General features: G+C 40.1%; 1 protein-coding gene across 2 annotated transcripts in view; it reads left to right on the top strand.

The window, feature by feature from the left end:
- Positions 1–2899: 2899 nt before the first annotated feature.
- Positions 2900–23077, top strand: part of LOC117795065 (MAX gene-associated protein-like) — a 72416-nt gene continuing 52238 nt past the window's right edge. The window contains exon 1 of one of the 2 annotated variants that reach the window (XM_034661126.1): positions 2900–3008. The gene's annotated coding sequence lies outside the window, so the exon portion shown is untranslated. Of the gene's footprint in view, positions 3009–3219; positions 3301–23077 lie in introns of those variants that run through there. The other variant, XM_034661124.1, reaches the window with a different exon arrangement.

Genomic DNA, 23077 nt, shown 5'->3' with positions numbered 1-23077 from the left:
CATACTACATGTTCACTCTTAGCTGGCTGGGGATATCTGCTCTGTGTCATTCATTTTATGGGACCAAGGCTGATAGAGTAACCACCAGTTGAAAGCATTGCTAGTAGCTGTGGCAAAAGGAAAGGGAAATTGGGTAATTGCGGATTGGTATTTAAACCTTCTTCCTAGAACTAATACATGTCACTTCCATTCACATTCACGGCCAAGTGAATAGTTACTCCTAACTTCAAGGGAGCAAGAAAAAACAATTATTATCATGTTCTAGGAAGTTGGGTGAACCAGAAATATTTGAGAATAGCATAAATATCTACAATTACTTCCAAGATCACTACTAATACTTTTCAGCACTCAGTAAAATATCTGTCCAAAACATCCAGACTTTATAACTTCCTTTATTATATAATTAGATATATTCATCTGTATTAAATAATTTCACTCATTCTTACTAAGAGCATTCCCTGTGTAGAATATTACAAACCTTTTAGTGGTCTATTGTGAAACAATATAGATGACAAGTTTTGTATTCTGAAATCAACTTTAACATGCTATTATCATTATAATGAAATCTCTATTATTTGTAGGGTCTCATAAAGATAAGGGTTGAACCAATGAAATTGTGTAAGAAATGGGAAGTAGGGTTTGGACTTACAAGATGTTTAAGCATTGGAAGCAGCAGAACTTTGTGACTAGTTGAATGTGGAAAACAGATAAGAAGAAGCAGTGAAGGATAATGGAGGTTTCCTAGACTGGAAGACTTCTTGGAATGGTGGTGTCATTGCCCATGGAGGGGAATGCAGTAGTAAGTGGTGTGTGGAGTGAAGGGTTTGAAAATTAGTTTGACTTTGGAAATAGTAAATTTCAGATGTCTGTGGGAGACTCTGCCTTAGCTAAATCCTCTTTTTGTTAGAAATGTCTGAAGGTATTGGAAAAGAAACCACTGGAAGGAGACTGGGAATGGAGCATCTAAAACATTGTGTTATGTAAGTGAGGAGTGAATTTTGAGGGTGTCTTTACTCTGAGGTATGTAAATGTAAACAATTTTTAACCTACTTGAAGCAAAGGCACAGGTGTCCCCTCCATTCTCTATTTCAGTATCATTATTTTACTTCGGTAATGTCTACAGTTCAGCATTTTAACATGTTAAGAGAAAAAAAAAAACTTGAAATGAAGGCAGGAGATAATGTAACAATATGCACCAACAGATGGGCAACAGTCACCAAAGAGTCTAAAAAAGATCTGCAGTGTAAGAATCTGTTAGTGTGCCTCTAGCACTGTCTAGGGGACAAACAGAATAGTGGAAAAAAAAAGAATTCAAGAGTGTGCTGCGTTGGATAGAGTACAGGATGCTGGTTAGAATACAACCTTTACCACCAACTAGTACTCACAATTACAGAATGCCTCCTATGCATCAGCGACTGGTGTTTTAAATAATTTTATCTCAGAATCATCATGACAATCCAAGACTAGGGTTGGCCACAATTTGCAGTTAAAGGAGCTGAGGCTCAGAAAGTTAAAAAACCTGTTCAAGGTCAAAGTACAGTAAATGAGAGAACTGCAGGTTTACCCAGATGGGTCTGACTTCAAGGACTGGCCTCTTTCACCTATAGCCAATAGACCCCAAACCTAGCTGTGGAACACAATCACTTGGAGAACATGTTAAAACACATTTTCCAGTTTCCCATTCAAGATTCGTTTAGGAGATGGTCATATTAGAATAGTACTTTGCTCTCATGGTTGTTGTTAGGATTAAACGTAATCAAGTGAACTTCAAGTTTAACATAGTTATGCTTATAATTTAAAGGTTTTATTTTTTTTTTTAAAGATTTTTTAAAAAAGTAATCTCTACATCCAACATGGGACTCCAACTTACAAAGGTGAGTTCAGCAGTTACATGCTCTACGCATTGAGCCAGCCAGGGGCCCCTTAACGGTTTTATTAAATGTGATCAACTGATTCCCTTTCTTTTGTTTTTCTAGTCAGAAAATAATTTTCTGACTATTAATTAGGCTTATCAAATATCTTAAAGCCAGAAAACTGTGCCCAAAACTGTGTGTTTTGGCTCAGTAACCACATTATGATTAATACATTTAATTTCTAGTTAAAAATCGGCACTCTTGTGAGTCTGACCAGCGCTAGTCAAATTCCCCAAGCTTATCATCCCTTTGTTAACTGAAAAAAGAGCTTTGAAATCAGAATAGCTGAGGAATGGAGTTCAAAGCAAGAGATATGAATTGTTCTAATTGGTGGCTTCATGGGAGTAAAATCTCAGGGTTTGGCCTGTAGGTCGGTCTGTGAATATCACAAAATTAACTCATTCCGATCTAAGAACACCTTTTCTCACCGTTAGCAGGTGGTATTTTTCTCGGGTTCAATATACCATAGCTAGAGCAGGTTGAACAAGAAAATATAATAGGGCCACATCTCTGGACCCTTTAAAATACCTCCTGCTTCTTCCACCCCCACTTTCACCAACAATAGCAGTAAGGTTACCATGAAAAGTCTGGTCTTCTATCCTAAGAGAAACTCCACTTATTATTCCCACTTCCTAGTGGGGCTTGTAGTTAAGTTGTATTTAAATTAGCATTCTTTTTCACTAACCATGAAAGGCTGATAGTTTCATTGTAGGCAAATTCTCTTGCTGTTTTTTTGCCATATTCACAAAGGCACTCAATAGGCACTCACTAAATGCTTGCTTCATGAAGAAAGGTTAAGCGATTTCCCCAAGACCACACAGATGAACAAGAGGGGGAAGGGGCACTGAAAGTACCTGTTAAATCCAGGGACACTCCCATAATTACTCAAACCGCCCCACTCCCAGCCCAAGAACCCGGCTTTCAAGGGGACATGAAAGGAACACCCCGGTGGTGAGAGCCAGGAAATCGGGAGAGGTGCTTTTCCCGGCATGCTCTGCAGCACACTGAGGGGCGCCAGACGTATCCCGGCGTGCATCGGGGAGCGCCCAAGGGCGATGGTTCCCGGCTCCTGGAGAGGCACGCGAAGTTAAACCGGTAGGTGTGAGCTTACTTAGTTTTGAGACCTGGCTTTCTCGTTTCCCTTTTATGAATGTAACCCCAAAGCGGCAAAAAAGGAGGTCCTCTAACTACCCTCCCTTTCCGCGTGCGAACGACTTTCGGCGCCGCTTCGAGCACCGTGCCAGGTGATTAGCGGTTAGGGGCGGGCCTGAGATGAACACGTGACCCAACCTGGCAGCCAATGACTAGCCGGGTGGTCCGGCAGCGCGAGGATTCCGGGACCCGTGAGCGGAGCGGCGCGTGGGCCCGTTCCGGTCGGCCCTGGCAGGTACGCGCAGGCGCCTTGGTTGCCACGCGCCCCGTTCGTCCCCACGCGCCCAGGGGCGTGTACTTGGCGCAAAGTGTTAAGAGTCTGGGTGTTTTTGTGGGGGGGAAGGGGAAAATGGGGGGGCAGTGGCATCACGTGGACGCCACAGCCAATCGCAGGCTGAGGCGCACCCACAGCTTTCCCCGGCGCCCCGGGGTGCGACGTGTTCAGTGAGGTTCGGCTCAGCCCTCACGGTCTGAGCGCTCTTTCGAAGCGCGTGTGCGGTCTGCAAAATCTGGGCACGGGTTTTCGTGGCGTCCTGCCCCGCTGTGAGCACGGACGACAAGTTCTCGGCAAAATGGCTGCTGGAAAGAGTCGCCTAGCAGGGGGAGCGCTGGGGCCGCGTGAAGGTCACATGACGAGGTTGGCAGCGCGTGCTGCTGGCGCGGGGAAGGGGGAGGGAGGTAGGGAAGAGGCGTGGCCAGTCACGTGCCGTCGACTGCGCCGACCTGTGGTTTCCTCTAGTGTCCTTGCTGCGGCGTGATCCGTCTGCTTTTGCTCCTCCCACCTCGAAGCGTGGCAGTCGTCGGCGAGAGGCTGTGTGGTGTGGTGGAATGAGCTGTGGTCTGGGAATTAGAGGACCTGGGGTCTAGGCCTTTGGTTACTTTTCTAATGAGCAAGTCCTGTTGCCACTCTCGGCCTCCACTTTCTCATTCCGTATTAGTTCTGTGTAGGATTTTTTAAATCCCACCCTCTGGTATGTGACCCCTACCTAATCCCAGTGTCATGCAGATAACAAAAGAATTAATAAGGACGAAATGAGACAAGCCCATCTCCCCACAAGAAAAACCCACACTGTGTCCCCCGCCCCCATCATTACAGTGATGTGGGAAACCTGGAGATAATGTCTTATATTCTGGGCATATCTGTCCATATTTATCGATTGCATTTATACTCTGTCGTTTGAAGGGTATTCTGGCTTTTAGAGGGCTAGTCTCTGTGTGTTTCCTGGAAGAAATTAGATAAGTAGTATTGTCTATTTCTGTGGAGCTGGGGGAAACAAGTAGTTAAGGGATTTGCTGATGCTCCGTAAAGGCTGTAACTAGAAAGACCTAGAAGTTGTCCTCTCCACTGGGTGGGCCAATATTTGTAAAATTTTTGAGCCTTCCTTGCCCCCGACCTCTGATGTTTTTCATGGTGTCCTGCTCCCACTCCAGCCCTTCATTTTCTCAAGGGTTAGGGCTTTAGTGAAATGAAGCAGCCATTAATTATGTATTTTTCATATCACTCCTTATTTTGTGTGCTACCCTTTGATGTATCTTGAAGGGCCTTTGAATTTTGTGGGAACACAGTCTGGAAAACATTTTTTGAGTAAGCATTATAACAATACTTACCACTTTCGAACAATTATGTTAAAATCTTTCTAGGTTAATAGTTTATATGTCTTAATTCATTTAGTTTTGTTAACGAAGCTATGAGGTGAGTACTATTATCTCTATTTTACCAAAGAGGAAAATAGAGACAGAAATTAAGTAAGTTGCGTTAGCTTCTGTGGCTGATAATTTCACATAATTCCAACCATAATGCCTTTTGAAAATTTGGCAGAATGATTCCAAAGTTCATTAGGAAGAATGTAAAGTAAGAAAGGTTTTGAAAGAGTAGTGTGTGTGTGTGTGTGTGTGTGGTGTGTGTGTGGTGGGGCGGGAATTTGTACTAGTGAGTATACAAATAAAGCTATGATAATCAAAACAATGAGTAGTAACTTTGGAATAGAGCAGTGGTAGAGAATAATAAGTTTAGAAATATTTAAAGCTATTTAGTATTATAAAGGTGGTTTTTCACATTAGTTGAGAAAGAATTTCAAAATTGTGTTGGAACAATTGGCTGTTTGAAAAATAATAATAAAATGGAATCCTACCTTAAAATGTAAGTAAAATAACATCCAAGTGATTTAAATAGTTAAAAATAAAATGTGAAGTCAGCAGGCACATGGCTCAGGTGGTAGAGCATGCCATTCTTGATCTCGGGATTGTAAATTCAAGCCCCACGCTGGGCATAGAGATTATTTAAAAATAAAATCTTTTAAAAAATGTGAAGTCAGAAAATTACCCCTTAAAAAAAATGGGTAAACATTTTTCTGGTCTTGGGATGAGCTGTTCTGAGCATAACTGTAAAGGCAGAATCCATAAAGGCAGATATTGTTTGAATTACTGCATAAAACAACCTGTAATTGGCAAAAACATTGTAAAGTTAAAAGACATTTATTCGCTCAGTATTTAACATATTTATTAAGTGCTTACTGTGTGCCAGGCAGTTTTTCAGGTGTAGAGTATCCAATGATGAGCAATGCCAGGCAGATTGTGTGTGGGGGGGAAGTTTTGCACCATGTGTTGGACTTAACAAGTTTAATGACTTTAATATCTACTAGATGGGCTAAAGATAACGTGAATAGGTAGATCACATACATAGAGAAATAAAAATAACCAATAAAGATACAGGTTCATTATTTTTCACTTATAATCAAGTAACACAAATACTCCCTCCCCCCTCCCCAGTCTGGCCAGATTTGGATGTACATAGTAAAGTGTTAATATCGTATTGGCATAGGAATGAGGAAATTGGCACACTCATACACTGCTCTTAGTGGATATTTACATGTGAACATCCTCTTTGAAGGGTGTTTTGGCTATACGTTTTGAAAGCATTCAAAACCTCTATGCCCTTTGACTCAGCAGCCTTTCTTGGTTAAGGCACTAATTCGTAAATTTGGAAAGATGTTTATTAAAGAGTTGCTTTTATTGTATTTTTTTATAATAGCTAAAAATTGGAAAAACTTAAATCTTAAATAATAGAGGGTTGGTTAAATAAATGCGGTACTTTTATAGAGGATAATACTTTGTAGCTAGTAGACATAATATAGATTTCTACTGATTACTTGGAAAGCGTATTATATATTTTGTCAAGTAAAATGTGTAGGAAGATTGTGTTTTTGTAGGACTGTACGTATATGGTCTAAAAGTCTAAAATTTACATAAAAGTCTAAAATCGTATACATCAAATGTAAACTAATGTTGATTTTATTTGAGTGGTAGGGTTTTTGGATGAATTTAATTAAAAAACAAACATTTTTTAGAACAGTTTAGATTTATAGAAAAACCGCAAAGATGATATAGAGTTCCCATACACCCATCCAACCCCCAGTTTTCCGTGTTAACATCTTATGTTAGTATAGTATATGTGTTATAAAGAATGAACCAATAAATACTGATACAATGTGATTAACTAAAGTCCATAGTAATCAGATTTCTTTGTTTTTATCTAATGTCCTTTTTCTTTTTCTTTCTTCTTCCTTTTTTTTTTTTTTAAGATTTTTATTTATTTGACAGAGAAAGCGCGAGAGAGCACAAGCAGGGGGAGCAGCAGGCAGAGGGAGAAGCAGGCTCCTGGCCTTGCAGGTAGCCTGATGTGGAACTCAATCCCAGAACCCTGGGATCATGACCTGAACTGAAGGCAGACGCCCAACTGAGAGCCATCCAGGCGCCCTTAATGTCCTTTTCTTTTTTTTAAAAAATTTTTTTTATTATATTATGTTAGTCACCATACAGTACATCCCTGGTTTCCGATGTAAAGTTGGATGATTCATTAGTTGCGTATAACACCCAGTGCACCATGCAATACGTGCCCTCCTTACTCCATCACCGGTCTATCCCATTCCCCCACCCCCCTCCCCTCTGAAGCCCTCAGTTTGTTTCTCAGAGTCTGTAGTCTCTCATGCTTCATTCCCCCTTCTGATTACACCCCCTNCCCCCTTTCTTTATCCCTTTCTTCCCCTACCGATCATCCTAGTTCTTATGTTCCATAGATGAGAGAAATCATATGATAATTGTCTTTCTCTGCTTGACTTATTTCACTTAGCTTAATGTCCTTTTTCTATTCCAGGATTCCATTCAGGATACCACAATACTTTTTTTTTTTTTTTTAATGTACTAATGCTTTATATTTATTATTTTTTTAAAGTTTTTATTTAAATTCCAGTTAGGTGGGGTGCCTGGCTAGCTCATTTGGCAGAACATGCGTCTCTTGGTCTTGGGGTTGTGAGTTTGAGCCCCACATTGGTTGTAGAGATTACTTAAAAACAAAATCTTAAAAAAAATCCCATTTAGTTAACATACAGTGTAATATTAGTTTCAAGTGTACAATATAATGATTCAGCACTTCATACAATACCTGGAGCTCATCACAACAAGTGCACTCTTTATTTATTTATTTATTTAACAGAGAGAGAGAGACAGCCAGCAAGAGAGGGCACACAAGCAGGGGGAGTGGGAGAGGAAGAAGCAGGCTCCCTGCTCCCCTGGGAGCCTGATGTGGGGCTTGATCCCAGGACTCCAGGATCATGCCCTGAGCCTAAGGCAGTCGCTTAACCGCTGTGCCACCCAGGTGCCCCGAAAAAACAAGTGTACTTCTTAATTCTCATAATTTATCCCCATCCCCCTACCTCCCTCCCTCCTGGTATCCATCAGCTTGTTCTCTATAGTTAGGAGTTTGTTCCTTGGTTTGCCTGCCTCTCTCTTTTCCCCCCTTTGCTCATTTGTTTTGTTTCTTTTTTTCCTTAATATTTATTTAAGTAATTTCTATATCCAGTGTGGGGCTCGAACTCAACCCCGAGATCAAGAGTCGCATGCCCCACAGACTGAGCCAGCCAGGCACCCCTCATTTGTTGTTTCTTAAATTCCACATACGAGTGAAATCATATGGTATTTTTCTTTCTCTGGCTTATTTCACTTAGCATTCTACTCTCTAGCTCCATCCATGTTGTTGCAAATGGCAAGATTTCATTCGTTTTTTTATGACTAATTTTCCATGGTGTGTGTGTGTATAACACATCTTCTTTATCCATTCATCAGTTGGTGGATCCTTGGGCTGTTTCCATAATTTGGCTATTGTAGATAATGCTGCTATACTAATGCTGTATTAATGTTTGAAATTCCAGGGAAGAAGGTGTGAGGGAGGAAAAGGAAGTGAGGTAGGGAAAAAGTGAAAACAAACAATGGATGTATTATCAAGATGTTTGTAGCTTCATTGGAAACAAAGGGGGTTGCTTTATCTTCCAAGGCATCTCCAGAGTTCATATGAAGCCGTTGCCTTTCAGAACTGTCTATTACACAGCCACAGTACTTTCGGTAATTATGTCTCTTTGGGATCTTCTTGGTTATAATAGTTTCTCAGACTCTTTTTTGGCATATGAAAATTCATTATGTCAGGTTTTCACCATCCAAAGTTATGGTCTTGGTTTTTTCCTTCTTGCCTTTGTGTAAGGCCAAAAGAGAGACGCTGGCTATTTTGACAACCTTAAAGTAAACTCCAGGAATGTCACTGACAGCATGACGTTTACAACCAAATCCAACAACTAGAACCTCATCATTTTTCTGAATAAAATTCAAACAACCATCATTGGGTACAAAGACTGATTTTTTTTTTTTGCCATTCTTGATCAGCTGGACCCCGACACACTTCCTGATGGCAAAATTTGGGTGCTTGGCTTCAACCCCTACTTTTTCTTTTTCTTTTTTTTTTTTTTTTTAAGATTTTATTTATTTATTTGACAGAGATAGAGACAGCCAGCAAGAGAGGGAACCACAAGCAGGGGGAGTGGGAGAGGAAGAAGCAGGCTCATAGAGGAGGAGCCTGATGTGGGGCTCGATCCCATACCGATGGGATCATGCCCTGAGCCGAAGGCAGACGCCCAACCGCTGTGCCACCCAGGCGCCCCTAACCCCTACTTTTTCTAGCACGATTCCCTTTGCATGGGAAACGCTTCCAAAAGGGTTGGTCTTCAGGACTGTGCCGAAATGATCTTTCTTATACTGTTTATCATGTCACTTGTATCTCAGTCGGTGGCAATGGAACTTCCTTGCAGTATGAGACTGCAGCACTTGCTCATCCTGCCAGTGCCACGCGCCTGACAAAAGAGAGCGCAGACTTCATTTTTGATAACCTTGACAGTTTTGGGGAGTACTAGTCAGTATTTTATAACATGTCCCTCAGTTGGGATTTAATATTTTTCTCATTAGTAGACTGGGGTTAGAGTATGTACTATCAACATCACTTGTTGCTCTTGGTGTTGACCTTCATCACTTGCCTGTGAACTTGTTTTTTATTTATTTATTTTTATTTATTTATTTATTTATCTTTTAATTTATTTTTTAAAAGATTTTATTTATTTACTCGACAGAGACAGAGACAGCCAGCGAGAGAAGGAACACAAGCAGGGGGAGTGGGAGAGGAAGAAGCAGGCTCATAGCGGAGGAGCCTGATGTGGGGCTCGATCCCATAACGCCGGGATCACGCCCTGAGCCGGAGGCAGATGCTTAACCGCTGCGCCACCTAGGTGCCCCTGAATTTGTTTTTTTAAATATTTGCTTTTCTCTGTTTTTCTTTTTCTTTACTTTTTCTTTTTTCTTTATCTAAAACAAACAAACAAACCCCAGGGATGCCTGGGTGTCTCAGTTAAGCATCTGCCTTTGACTCGGGTCGTGATCCCACAGTCTTGGGATCGAGTCATGCATCGGGCTCCTTGCTCAGTGGGGAGTCTGCTTCTCCTTCTGCCTGCTGCTCCCCTGCTCCCACTGCATGTGGTCTCTCTGGCTCTGATAAATAAAATCTTAAAAAAAAAAAAAAAAAACACAGCCCTAAACTTGTGTTACTTGCAATATAAAAAAAAATTGTTATAACTTTCTTGGCATGTCTGTCCATCTTTATCAATAGCATTTATGATAAGTAGTACATTGAAAATTCTGATAACATAGAAAGAGGATAATGGAAGTTATAGTCAAAGAAAAATAACTGGACAAGTTGCTGACAGGGCTAATTATAGAAAGGAATTAAAGGCATTAGTATAGTATAGCTTGTTTTAACAGTCTTTAAACTGCTTTAGCTCTCTGTTCTAGGAAGAATAAGCCTGGTAATCATGAATGTGATATAAATCCAAAAGTAGGAAAGCAAATTCAGTTACGCACAAGATAAAAATATAAGATAGATTAGACCAGTTAGGTAATTTTGTTCGCTCAACAACAAATAATTAATGAGCCCTATTGAATGCCATGTATTATACCAGGACTCGGGATTGAGCAGTGAATAAGACAAAGGCCCTGTTCTCATGGAATTTACACTCTAGACAATAAACTAATAAATAATATGATTTCAGATATTATCTCAGTGCTGTGAAGAAAATAGTATGAGAGGATCGTGAGTGGTGTGGTGGGTTTGGTGGTTCTTTTAGATAGGTTGTCAGGTAAGGTTTCTCTGAGGTAACCCTTGAGCATAAAGAGAGCTGAATGATAAGGAACATGCCAGGCCGATGTGATGCATTTTCAAGTGGTGAGAGAGAGTACTAATGCGAAGACTCTGGGGTGAGAATCAGTTTGCCCTTTTCAAGGAAGTGTAAAAAGGCTAGTGTGCTATAGTTTGGAGATTGCTGGGGTAATAATTTGAAGTGTTAGGAAATGATACTGGGTAGTTGGTGGTCTCAGATGGTATAGGGTCTGGTAGATCAGAGGGCTTTGGATTTCATTCTAAGTGTGATGGGATGCATTGGACAGTTTTATGAAGAAAAATGATACAGTCAAATTTATGTTTTATTTTTTAAATTTATTTTTTAAATTTATGTTTTTAAAAGATCACTTTGCTGCAGAGATAAGAGAGGCTGTAGGAGACCATTTAGGAAGTCACTGGAATGGTAAGCAGAAGTATGGTGGCTTGGATCAGGGAGGAAGTGATGGAGGCAGTGAGAAGGGATCTGATTCAGGGTATATTTTGAAGGTGGAAGCAATAGAGTTTGCTGATAGCTTAGTTGGAAGTGAGAGAAAGACGGAATCAAAGGTGATAACAAGGTTTTTAGCTAGAGCAATCAGTGCCACGTACAGAAATGAAAACTGGAAGGAGCTAGTTTGGGATTTATTTTATTTATTTTTAAAAATTATTTATTTATTTGACAGAGAGCGAGAGAGGGAACACAAGCAGGGGGAGTGGGAGAGGGAGAAGCAGGCTCCCCGCCGAGCAGGGAGCTCAATGCAGGGCCCAGGACCCTGGGATCATGACTTGAGCTGAAGGCAAACACCTAACGACTGAGCCACCTAGATGCCCCTAGTTTGGGATTTAAAATGAAGAGTTTATTTCTATTTATTTTAAAATAGTTATTTTTAGAGAGAGAGAATGGGAGGGAAAGGGCAGAGGGAGAGAATCTCAAGCAGACTCCCCACTGTGGGGGGGAGAGGGACTTGGGGGAGAAGAGAGGGCATCTTTTTTTTTTTTTTTCCTTAAGAGAGAGCATCTCAAGCAGGCTTGATCTCAATAACCCTGAGATTATGACCTGAGCCGAAATCAAGAGTTAGATGCTTAAACAGCTGAGCCCACCAGGGGCCCCTAAAATGAAGAGTTTCATTGGATAATGTTGAGTTTGAGATATCACTAGGTATCTAGGTATAACTATTGAGTAAGCAGTTGACTGTTTAAGTCTGGAGCTCAGAGAAAAAGTCAGGGCTGTGAATATACATTTGGGATATCATTAATACATAGTGTTTTAAAACCATGAGTCTGGTAAGATCAGGCAGGAAGTAAAGAGGGCCATGACTGTCCTGAGACTCAGTTGAAAGCATGGACAGAAGAATAGGTTAGACTTAAATTTCTTTTGTATCTGCAGCAGCACAGTATTTACAGAGTTGTGTCTGTATGGTGAAATATGAAATTGTGCCTTTGAGAGGATTTTAATATGACCTAGGCTCTTTTTTCTTCAGGTTTTTGTCACTGCCTACCTCAAGATTTCTACTTTGTGTCCGTTACCTGGGGGCATAAATTCCAACTTCCATAGCTTTCATACCAGACCCATTGATGTCTAACTCTCCCCTGCCTCTTTATCCTCTGTCTGCCATGCCAGGTGTGCTCATTTGTCTATAGCTCTGCCTTTGCCAGGAATATTCTTTCTCCCCCTCTTCTTGCTCTTTGCCTCAAACTCCTACTCAAGCCTTCAATGTCCAGCATAGATTTGGTATGTAATTTCCCCAAATTTCCACAGATAGAAGTTGGCTCCTCACTGCATAGTACTTCCTCAGCTCTGTTGGTCATACTTTAATTTATAGCAGAATATAAAATCAGTTGATATTTTGACTGGTTTTCTTTTTTTTTTTTTTAAAGATTTTATTTATTTATTCGACAGAGATAGAGACAGCCAGCAAGAGAGGGAACACAAGGGGGGAGTGGGAGAGGAAGAAACAGGCTCATAGCGGAGGAGCCTGATGTGGGGCTTGATCCCATAACGCCGGGATCATGCCCTGAGCCGAAGGCAGACGCTTAACCGCTGTGCCACCCAGGCGCCCCTTGACTGGTTTTCTTATTCATGTGTTTCCAGTGCTTAGCATGTGGTAGATGTTCAATCATAATGCTTTGAAAAAGTTGAGAAGTTTTGTTTTGGGAGAATAAATAATTACAACTAGATCTTACACAATCATATGGACTGGTGGCTGAGATTTTTCGGATTTTTTTAATGGCGAATTTTTGGTTTTAATATTCGTTGTGATAGAATTTAGCTAGTATAAAGTTTAATGAAATGATGTCAGTTAGGGGTCTTAGTTCAGAGACATTTTAGGAATGTTTTAATCTTTAGGACTGAATAATGCTCATTTCTTTGCAGGCAAGCTATTATAATAGATTTTTCCTTCACTTGCCTGCTTTTCCACCCACCTTCTCAGTAGTCAGGAATTCTATTTTAACATTAGATGTGTACTTTGAGCTCTTTGCTGGAGAAGAAGCCTAATGTAATGAATCCAGTAGAATCAGCAGTACTCGCCCCAGGAATGTCCTTTAAACTGTTGGGTTGGGGGGGGGCTTAATGGTATGAATTGCAGGTGTGAGGGTTTCAGTCTGTGAGCTCAAAGTAGGGTTAATTATTTTGTCACTCAATTTTAAGCATGTATTGAGCACCTACCATATATGGGCACTGTACGAGGTGCTGTGGGGGACACACAAAAGAAATAAAAGACATGGTTCCCTGCACACGAATCCCCGACAGTTCAGTGGAAGAACTGAAACAGAACATTAAAAAAGAATTTAATCTTAACAAGGGGTGTATCAGTAAGTGCAAAGTACCGTGGTATAAATCAAGGACTTTGCATTTCTTTAAACACATAATTATATTCTCAGGGTTATATGCAGTCTTCTATCAGTTTTCAACATTTTGACTTGATTTTCAAGCTCTGCATTTTCTATCTTTTAACGTTTTTAGTTTCATTAAAATATTGATTTGGCCATTTGTTCAATGTGATGAAAGCCCTATGTAGGAAGAGAGTGCCTTGCCAGTACTTGCATTCAAGTATGTTATTCTTTCATGTCTATAAAGCAAATATGTAATTTGGAAAAGTAGAATGTCATTTTTCCTTTGCAAGTGTGACAGAGGCATGCTTTCATAGTTTTGCTGTGTGTAGCTTTTCCTAGACATTTCTACCTAAGCGTGAGGGAGAAGAGTATAGAACGTACAAAGCAAATGTGTGCATATGAATAGGAGTTTAAAAATACTGAGTTTTGTGTTTGGGTTATAAAAGCAGCTTTATAATTCAGATTTGAATATTTGAAAAACATGGATAAGCACAAAGAAGGAGATAAGGGTTTTTTTTGTTTTTTTTTGGTTTTTTTTTTTTTAAAGATTTTAAGTAGTCTCTACACCCATCATGGGGCTTGAATTCACAACCCTGAGATCGAGAGTTTCGTGTTTGACTGTCTGAGCCAGCCAGGCACCCCAGGAGATAAAAATTTTTAATGTGCTATCACTGTTAACCATATTGATGCTTCTAGGCTTTTGTTAAATTTAAATTTTAGTTTTATTTATTTTTTAAGGCCTTTTTTTTTTTTAGGTGGGAAATTTTTTTCTTTTAGTAAATGAATAGCTCAGATACCTTTAAAAGCAAGTGGATAATTGTCTTTACATAAAGTTTATCTGATCAGATTACTTTCTACACAGTTCTTCAGTGGCTTCTCATAGTAAATGGAATCAAGTTGAGACAAGTTCAGATTCCTTAGCTTAGCACATTAAGCCTACTACCTTATGGTTTATCTCATTTGCCATGTGTCTCCCTCATACGTATTTTTGATTTAGCCATACTAAATGTACTACTCTCAGGCCTCTAGACAAGGGGTTGGCAGACTTTTTCTGTAATGGGCAAGATAGTAAATATTTTAAGTTTTGGAGGCTTTATTGTTTCTGTCATAACTATTTGACTCTGCTGTGGTAGCATGAAAGCAGCCATAGACGTTATGTAGACAAATGATTATGCTGTGTTCCAGGGAAACTATGGACACTGAAATTGGAATTTCATATAATTCTTGCATGTCATAAAATTTTATTTTAATTTTTTAAAAAAGTTGAAGCAATCTCTGTATCTGATGGAGGGCTCGAACTCAAGACCCTGAGATCATGGGCCACATGCTCTTCCAACCAAGCCAGCCAGGTACCCCATTTTAACTTTTTTTCAACTTTAAATTTTAACTTTTTTCCCCCCACATTAAAAATGTGAAAACCATTCTTAATTTGTGGACTGTACAAAAACCTATGGCAGAACATGGCATACAGGGCTGCAGCGTGCTGACCCTGCTGCTCTAGACTACCATACTTGCTGTGCCTCTGTCGTATTCAGTACCCCCCACCTCCCATTTTCTTCCCTAGTATGAGTGTCTTGCTCAAAACTACTTTAGATGTCATAGTCTCAGGGAAGTCAGAATTTGTTTTAGATCTTTTTTCTGTTGATTGGAAGTATTTTTTTTTTTTTTTAAGATTTTATTTGTTTATTTGACAGGGAACACATGTAGGGGGAGTCGGAGAGGGAGAAACAGGCTCCCCACTGAGCAGGGAGCCCATGCGGGGCTCGATCCCAGGACTCTGGGATCATGACCTGAGCTGAAAGCAGACGCTTAATAACTGAGCCACCCTGGTGCCCCGATTTTTTAGTTGTAGTAAAATATGTATGAAGTAAATCATTGTAACCATTTTTTAAAAAAGATTTATTTATTTTAGGGAAAGAGAGAATGAGCACACAAGTGGGAGGGGCAGAGGGAGAAGGAGAGAGAATCTCAAGAGGACTCTGCAATCAGTGTGGTCACGGGGCTCAGTCTCACCAGTCTGAAATCATGACCTGGGCCAAGAGTTGGAAGCTTAACTGTGCCCCCAGGGGCTCTCATGGTAACCATTTTTAAGTGTACAGATCTTTGACACTAAGTACATTCACATGGTTATGCAACCAGTTACCACCATCCATCTCTAGAGTTTTTGTCTTTTTAAGCTGAAACTCTGTACTCATGAAGTACTGGCTTACATTCTCTCCCCCCAGTTCCTGTCAGCCACATTATACTTTCTGTCTCTATGAATTTGACTGATCTGGGTACCTCACATAAGTGGAATCATGCAAAATATTTGTCCTTTTGGAACTGGCTTATTTCATTTAGCCTGATGTCTTCAGGGTTCATCCATATTGTAGCATGTGTTAGAATTTCTTTTTAATGCTGAATAATATTCCATTGTATGTAAATACCACATTTTTTTGTTTATCTTGTTATCTGTGATGGACACTTCGATTGCTTCCACATTTTGTTTATTGTGAATACTGCTGCTGTGAACATGGATATGCAGACATCTCTTTGAGTCTCTGCTTTCAGTGCTTTTGAGTATATATCTAGAAGTAGAATTGGGGGATCACATGGTGATTCTATATTTTTTTGAGGAAATGCAGTGGTTGCACCTTTATAACAAGGTTTTTTTTTTTTTTTAATCCTTTTTAGGAGTAATTTTAGGTTTATAGAGAAGTTGCAAAGACTATACAGAGAGTTTCTGTCTACCCCTCACCCAATTTCCCCTCATGTTAACATCTTACATTACTGTGGTACATTTGTCCAAACTAAGAAACCAGTGTTGGTACATCACTGTTAGTAAACTCCAGACTTTATTTGGATTTCATTAGTTTTTCCGTTAATGTCCTTATTCTGTTCCAGGATCTAATTGAGGATAAACATTACATTTAATGTATGTTTTTTATTGTCCTTAACGTGGAGTGTGATACATAACAAAAGGACAGTCTTTCTTTCTTTCTTTCTTTCTTTCTTTCTTTCTTTCTTTCTTTCTTTCTTTCTTTCTTTCTTTTTTTCTTTCTTTCTTTTCTTTTCTTTTCTTTTCTTTTCTTTTCTTTGCTTTTCTTTCCTTTCCNTCTTTCTTTCTTTCTTTCTTTTTTTCTTTCTTTCTTTTCTTTTCTTTTCTTTTCTTTTCTTTTCTTTTCTTTGCTTTTCTTTCCTTTCCTTTCTTTTCTTTTCTTTTCTTTTCTTTCCTTTCCTTTCCTTTCCTTTCCTTTCCTTTCCTTTCCTTTCCTTTCCTTTCCTTTCCTTTCCTTTCCTTTCCTTTCCTTTCCTTTCCTTTCCTTTCCTTTCCTTTCCTTTCCTTTCCTTTCCTTTCCTTTCCTTTCCTTTCCTTTCCTTTCCTTTCCTTTCCTTTCCTTTCCTTTCCTTTCCTTTCCTTTCCTTTCCTTTCCTTTCCTTTCCTTTCCTTTCCTTTCCTTTCCTTTCCTTTCCTTTCCTTTCCTTTCCTTTCCTTTCCTTTCCTTTCCTTTCCTTTCCTTTCCTTTCCTTTCCTTTCCTTTCCTTTCCTTTCCTTTCCTTTCCTTTCCTTTCCTTTCCTTTCCTTTCCTTTCCTTTCCTTTCCTTTCCTTTCCTTTCCTTTCCTTTCCTTTCCTTTCCTTTCCTTTCCTTTCCTTTCCTTTCCTTTCCTTTCCTTTCCTTTCTTTAAGATTTCTATTCATTTATTTGACAGAGAGAGACAGCCAGCGAGAGAGGGAACACAAGCAGGGGAAGTGAGAGAGAAGAAGCAGGCTCCCAGCAGAGAAGCCTGAGGCGGGACTCGATCCCAGAACTCAGGCATCACTCCCTGAGCCAAAGGCAGACGCTTAACAACTGAGCCACTCAGGCACCCCAAGGACAGTGTTTCTTGAATGAATTAATCACCTTTTAATTTTTCTTCATTTTTGTGGGATGTTTATTAATCTTCCTTTAGATTTGGTTATCTGACTTATTTTCTCTTATATCCTTTCTTTCCTCTTCCTCTGCCATCTGTTTCTAAGGTCCATTACAGTATTTTTCATAACCATGGAATATGTCGCAAAGGCCACTAACTACTCAAATTTGCTCTCCCTTTCTTTGGGCATATAGTCAGTCAGAATTCCCTAGTCTCTATTGCAGTTTGATTAGATACATGACTTATTTTCTCTAGTGGAAGGGGTCTGACCTCCTTCATGTGTTCCAATTTTGTCAGCCTCCCCTGGCTATCTGGGCTGCAACATCCGGGACAGCCTCAGAAGCCTTGTAGTCAAGATGGCAGAACTGCTGTCAGCCTGAGTCCTGGGATGACTCTGGAAGAGAACTGGCTTAATTAGTGACCTGAATATTTACTCACCAGGCTCATATTTTGGGATCTGTTTGTGCAGCCTAGCTTAATAAGTATGCTGCATGCCCAGCTCTGAATAGGATTTATATGAACCTTGAGTATTGATTTAATTAGAATTACATAATTATATTGGGAAGACTAGGGGATGGGAAGTATGCACATGTATAGAGATGTGAAGAGGAAGGAGAACTAAATTCTCATCTTCTGTGGTAGGAAGTTAATAGTGCCTAAAGCTGGAGAGAAGAAAAAAGAAAAAACATGTAATAATATGGAAGTATATACCAAAAGATTCAGCCATAAAAGTTGAAAATTTGCCCCTGGAATTGGGAAATTGTTGGAGTAGAAGATCACTGTCTTCTGTAATAAGCCATTGTACTTATTCACCTCATTAGTCTCTGTTCATGGATAATTTTGATAAAAACAAAAACGAGGGGTGCCTGGGTGGCTCAGTCGTTAAGCATCTGCCTTCGGCTCAGGGCCTGATCCCAGGGTTCTGGGATCGAGTCCCACATCAGGCTCCTCTGCTATGAGCCTGCTTCTCTCCCACTCCCCCTGCTTGTATTCCCTCTCTCACTGGCTGTCTCTCTCTCTGTCAAATAAATAAATAAAGTCTTAAACACAAAACAAAAAAACCCCACAAAAACGAATTAAAGATATTGGTAAAGAACAACAACAAAAAACTCCTGTCAGATTCTGGTTATCCTTTACAAAGCCGCAAAAGTTGTTCAGTCACTTTTTGCTAAATGTATTTGGTGACAGAGAGCTTACCACTTTTCCTTGTACTGACTTGAAATCTTCCATTCAGAAACTTCCATTCCAGGATCCTCTAGAGCATATATATGAAATAGTCTATACGTGCTTCCATGACAACCTTCAAATGACCCTTTAAATTATCTTTATTAAAAAAAATTATCTTCATGATCCATTCCCACATCTTAAATCTTCTAGCCAGTGGTAATGAAAATCATCTTTGATTTTGAGACTGATTATCTTCAAGTCCTTGCAGATCCTCATGGACTGTGCAGTGGCTCGTGAGTATTTTTGGATGTTAATTTGTTGGTTCTGCATAGACTTTCAGGGAATTTGAGAAAAGTTACTCTGGGCTTGAACCTGCACTATCTCATAGTGCAAGCATTCCAGAGGATTCTGTCCTTACTATAGTCAACTAGGTTTCCTGAATAGAGCCCACATCTCTCGACTCTCTGTCACCTGAACGAGAATTCTTTTTATACCTGAGGTTTTGCCTGGAATGATTGGATATGGCCTGTTTCTTTTCTTTTTTCTTTTATTTTTTTTAAAGATTTTATCTGTTTATTTTGGAGTGCGTGTGAGAGGGAGGGGCAGAAGGGGAGGGAGAGGAACATGCAGACTCCACACTGAGTGCTGAGCTGGACAAGGGGCTCAATTCCACTACCCTGAGATCATGACTGAGCTGAAACCAAGAGTCTGATGCTCAATTGACTGAGCCACCCAGATGCCCCTGGCCTGTTCCTTTCTTATTTAAGTGTGTTAGTCCTAATGATGTGGGTTCCTACTATCAGTTTTAATGATCTGCAGCAAACCCAGCAGCTCATTGCCTAACCTGCCCAGGTTCCTCTGGAAAGGGAAATCACCCCACTCTGGTCCTTTGTTGCACTTATAGCAAAGGCTGGAGGTAACATGTACTGAAGAATAGGGAAATATTAACCGAATCGTAGCATTAAAAGTAAAAAATACAAATTAAAGGCTTTGTAGCAACTTGGAAAATAAGTTCTCAAAATAATGTTAAATGCGGCATCTGGGTGGCTCAGTGGAAGTGTCTGACTCTTGGTGTCAGCTTGGGTCATGATCTCAGGGCACTCAGGGCTCTGCCCTCAGCATGGAGTCTTCTAGTCCCTCTCCCTCTGTTCCTACCCCTGCTCCTGCTCTCTGTCTCTCAAATGAATAAATAAATAAAAATCTTAAAAAAATGTTAAATGAAGAGTAGAACCCGAAATGCCAAGATTACTGCTTTAAATTATGAAAGAATTAAATACATATAAAAATTTATATACATGTGTACGGAAATTCAGAGGAATGAAAGGCTGTGGTCAGTGGTAAGATTGTAGGTATTTAAAATTACATTATTTGTTGTTTTATTTGTTTTCTGTGTTTCACACTAGAATGTAAGCTCTAAGGGGTCAGGCATTTTTGTCCTAGAACAGTGGCTGGCCAATTATAGTGTTTCAATCAATATTTGTTGGTTGTTTAATGAGTTTTTAAAATATTTTATTTATTAGCAAGAGAGAGAGAGCACGAGTTGGGGGGGGAGAAGCAGAGGGAGAGGGAGAAGCAGACTTCCCAGTGAGCAGGAAGCCCAACATGGGGCTTGATCCCAGGACCCTGGGATCATGACCTGCCACCGAAGGTGACACTTAACTGCCTGAGCCACCCAGGCATCCAGTTGATTGATGAATTAATGGCTTTAATGTTTAATGCTATAGTAATGCTTATTAAATTAAAACAAAAACAAATTAAAATAGTCAATGATTTCAATCTTTGTTTAATACACCAGGATACAACAGGATATATTAGTCCAGATTTAGACAAGCCAGCTTCGCATATAGAGGAATTATTTCCTCTCAGGAACTGGATACCAAACCTCCAAACCTCATTTTAGAGTTTTTTTGCAGATGTGTCCCACTGTTGGCTTACATTGAAATTACTTTGTTGATATTTCTTTATTTTTAAGAGAGGAAGTGGGGGGAGGGGCAGAGGGAGAGAGGGAGAATCTTAAGCAGGCCCCATGCCCAGCACGGATCCAGATACGGGACTCAGTCTCAAAACCCTGTGATCATGACCTGAGCTGAAATCAAAAGAGTTGGACACTTAACTGACTGAGCCACCCAGGCACCCTACTTTGTTGGTATTTAAAATTTTAGTTTTTTTAATGTATTATAATAATTGCCAATTCTTTTCCCAGTGTGTTTACCTGCTGATATAGTAGAATTGGCCAGCTTGCCTGTCACATATTTTTGTTTTCCCTGTCTACCTTCCCTGGAAGTGTTAATAAGTAGTAGAACATTTGGGGTGCCTGGCTGGCTTAGTTGGTAGAGCATGCAGCTCTCGATCTTGGGGTTGTGAGTTCAAGCCCCATGTTGGGCGTAGAGCTTACTTTAAAAAGGAAAAAAAAAAAAAAGATGGGGCACTTGGGTGGCTCAGTCTGTTGGGCATCTGCCTTTGGCTCAGGTCATCATCCCGGGGTCCTGGGGTCCTGGGATCGAGCCCTCATCAGGCTCCTTGCTCAGCAGGGAGCCTGCTTTTCCCTCTTATCTGCTTGCCACTCCCCTGTTTGTGTGCGCTCTGGTTTCTCTGTCAAATAAATTTAAAAAGTTTAAAAAAAAAGTAGTAGAGGGGTGCCTGGGTGGCTCATTCGTTAAGCGTCTGCCTTCGGTTCAGGGCGTGATCCCAGCGTTCTGGGATCGAGCCCCACATCAGGCTTCTCCGATGGGAGCCTGCTTCTTCCTCTCCCACTCCCCCTGCTTGTGTTCCCTCTCTCGCTGGCTGTCTCTCTCTCTGTCAGATAAATAAAAAAAATCTTAAAAAAAAAAAAAGTAGTAGAACATTCAAAAGATGGGCAAGCAGAGAGTAAAAGAATCAAACCCTCTAGAAATCTATAATTTCATAATTGTTCTCCAAATAATTTAATGATGACTATACATTTTCTCGGTTCCTTCTTTAGAATTCCTTAAATGGCAGGAGGTAAGTACCTGGATAAAAATAAGAAACTGATTTCTTGGCATTCTCTTCAAGTAGCATCGCAAACCTGTTTTTTCCCAGGAAAATGTGCATTACAGTCTTACCCTGATTTTCCAACGTTATATTCAAACTCTTATCAACTGCCATCAGCCCTCCATTTACCTGGCTGTCTCTGGCTTTTGTATTCATAGGCCAGGGGTTGGCAAAATTTTTCTGTTGGCAAAGGACCGGGTAATAAATATTTTAGGCTTTATGGGCTACAGGGTCTGTGCCTGAGCAACTCATCTGTGCCGTTATATTACAAAAGCAGCCACAGATGATACATGAATGAATGAATGTGGCCGTGTTTTTTTTTTAATTTGTTTTTCTATACCCAGTGTGGGGCTCGAACTCATGACTATAAATCAAGAGTTATGTACTTTACTGACTGAGCCAGCTAGGTGCCCCTGAATGTGGCTGTGTTTCAATAAAACTATTTGCAAAAACAGTAGGTTGAGCAGTTTGATGACCCCTATCATAGACCCACCACTTTTACCACCCATGAAAATAGAATAATAGAAATCTAGGTTGGAGGTCATTTTTTGTGTAGAATTTCTGAAGGGTTTGCTTCTAGCTTCCAGTGTTCCTTTTGAGAAGTCCCTTGCTGTTCTGATTTCTTGCTCCTTTGTTTCAACCAATCTTTTTTGTCTGTCTGCCAGCTTCCCCTGCCCCCCCCCTTTTTCTTGGTTCCTACCACTTTCTGTATGCCTCTTATAGGTAGCTTAAATTCTCACCACTTTCCTTATCAGTACAATGGGGATTATAATGTCTACCTTAGGCTTGTTCTGAGAATTAATGAGATAAGAACGTAAAGTGCTAAAAAAAGAATGTTTGGCATTATAGTAAGCACTTACTAAATAGTTGTTGCTATTATCAATATAATCATCTCGTAAACTGAAATGGCTTTTTCTGTGGTTTGGCAGTCCATATACTACCTCTTGCATCTGTAGTGTTTCTATGGTGTGGAGTCTTGTTTTCACAGACAAAAGTCTGGGATAGCTTGAAGTGTTACTAGAAGATTTTAAGATTAAGGAATGGGAATAGGATAGTCCTGTAACCTTGAGCCTAACAGAAATTAGAGTCACATAGGAATTTGGTTATAAGTTGTATTCTCTGAGTTTAGAAGGAGAGGTCAGGGTACACATATACCTTTCTCCACCCAGGTGACTTCTTAGGAGGATTATTCATGTTAGTGTCAATCATAGTTTTCCAAACTGTTAACTGCATTTGTATTGTCAAAATGAAAGCTTTTCAGCACTGCAGGTTACTTGGCAGTGCTGCTTCTTTTTTTTTTAGAGAGGGATAGGGAGAGAGAATCTTAAGCAGGCTCCAGGCCCAGCATAGAGCTGTGGGTTTGTTCAGATGATCCTGAGATCATGACTGGAGTCAGTTGCCCAACCGACTGAGCCACCCAGGTGCCCCTACTTTGCAGTTCTTTTAAAGTGTTATAGCTGCCTTTTTATTTTAAATAGTGCCAGTTCTTGCAACCAGCATTTTATATTGCCTCTGAGAATTTAAGATAATTAGATCCATAGAGGTAACCAATATTGGTGTCATTTGAAATAGTAGATT

The sequence above is a fragment of the Ailuropoda melanoleuca genome, chromosome 5 (genome assembly GCF_002007445.2).
Source record: "Ailuropoda melanoleuca isolate Jingjing chromosome 5, ASM200744v2, whole genome shotgun sequence".
NCBI lineage: Eukaryota > Metazoa > Chordata > Mammalia > Carnivora > Ursidae > Ailuropoda > Ailuropoda melanoleuca.
This window is presented reverse-complemented; position numbering and strand designations above follow the sequence as displayed.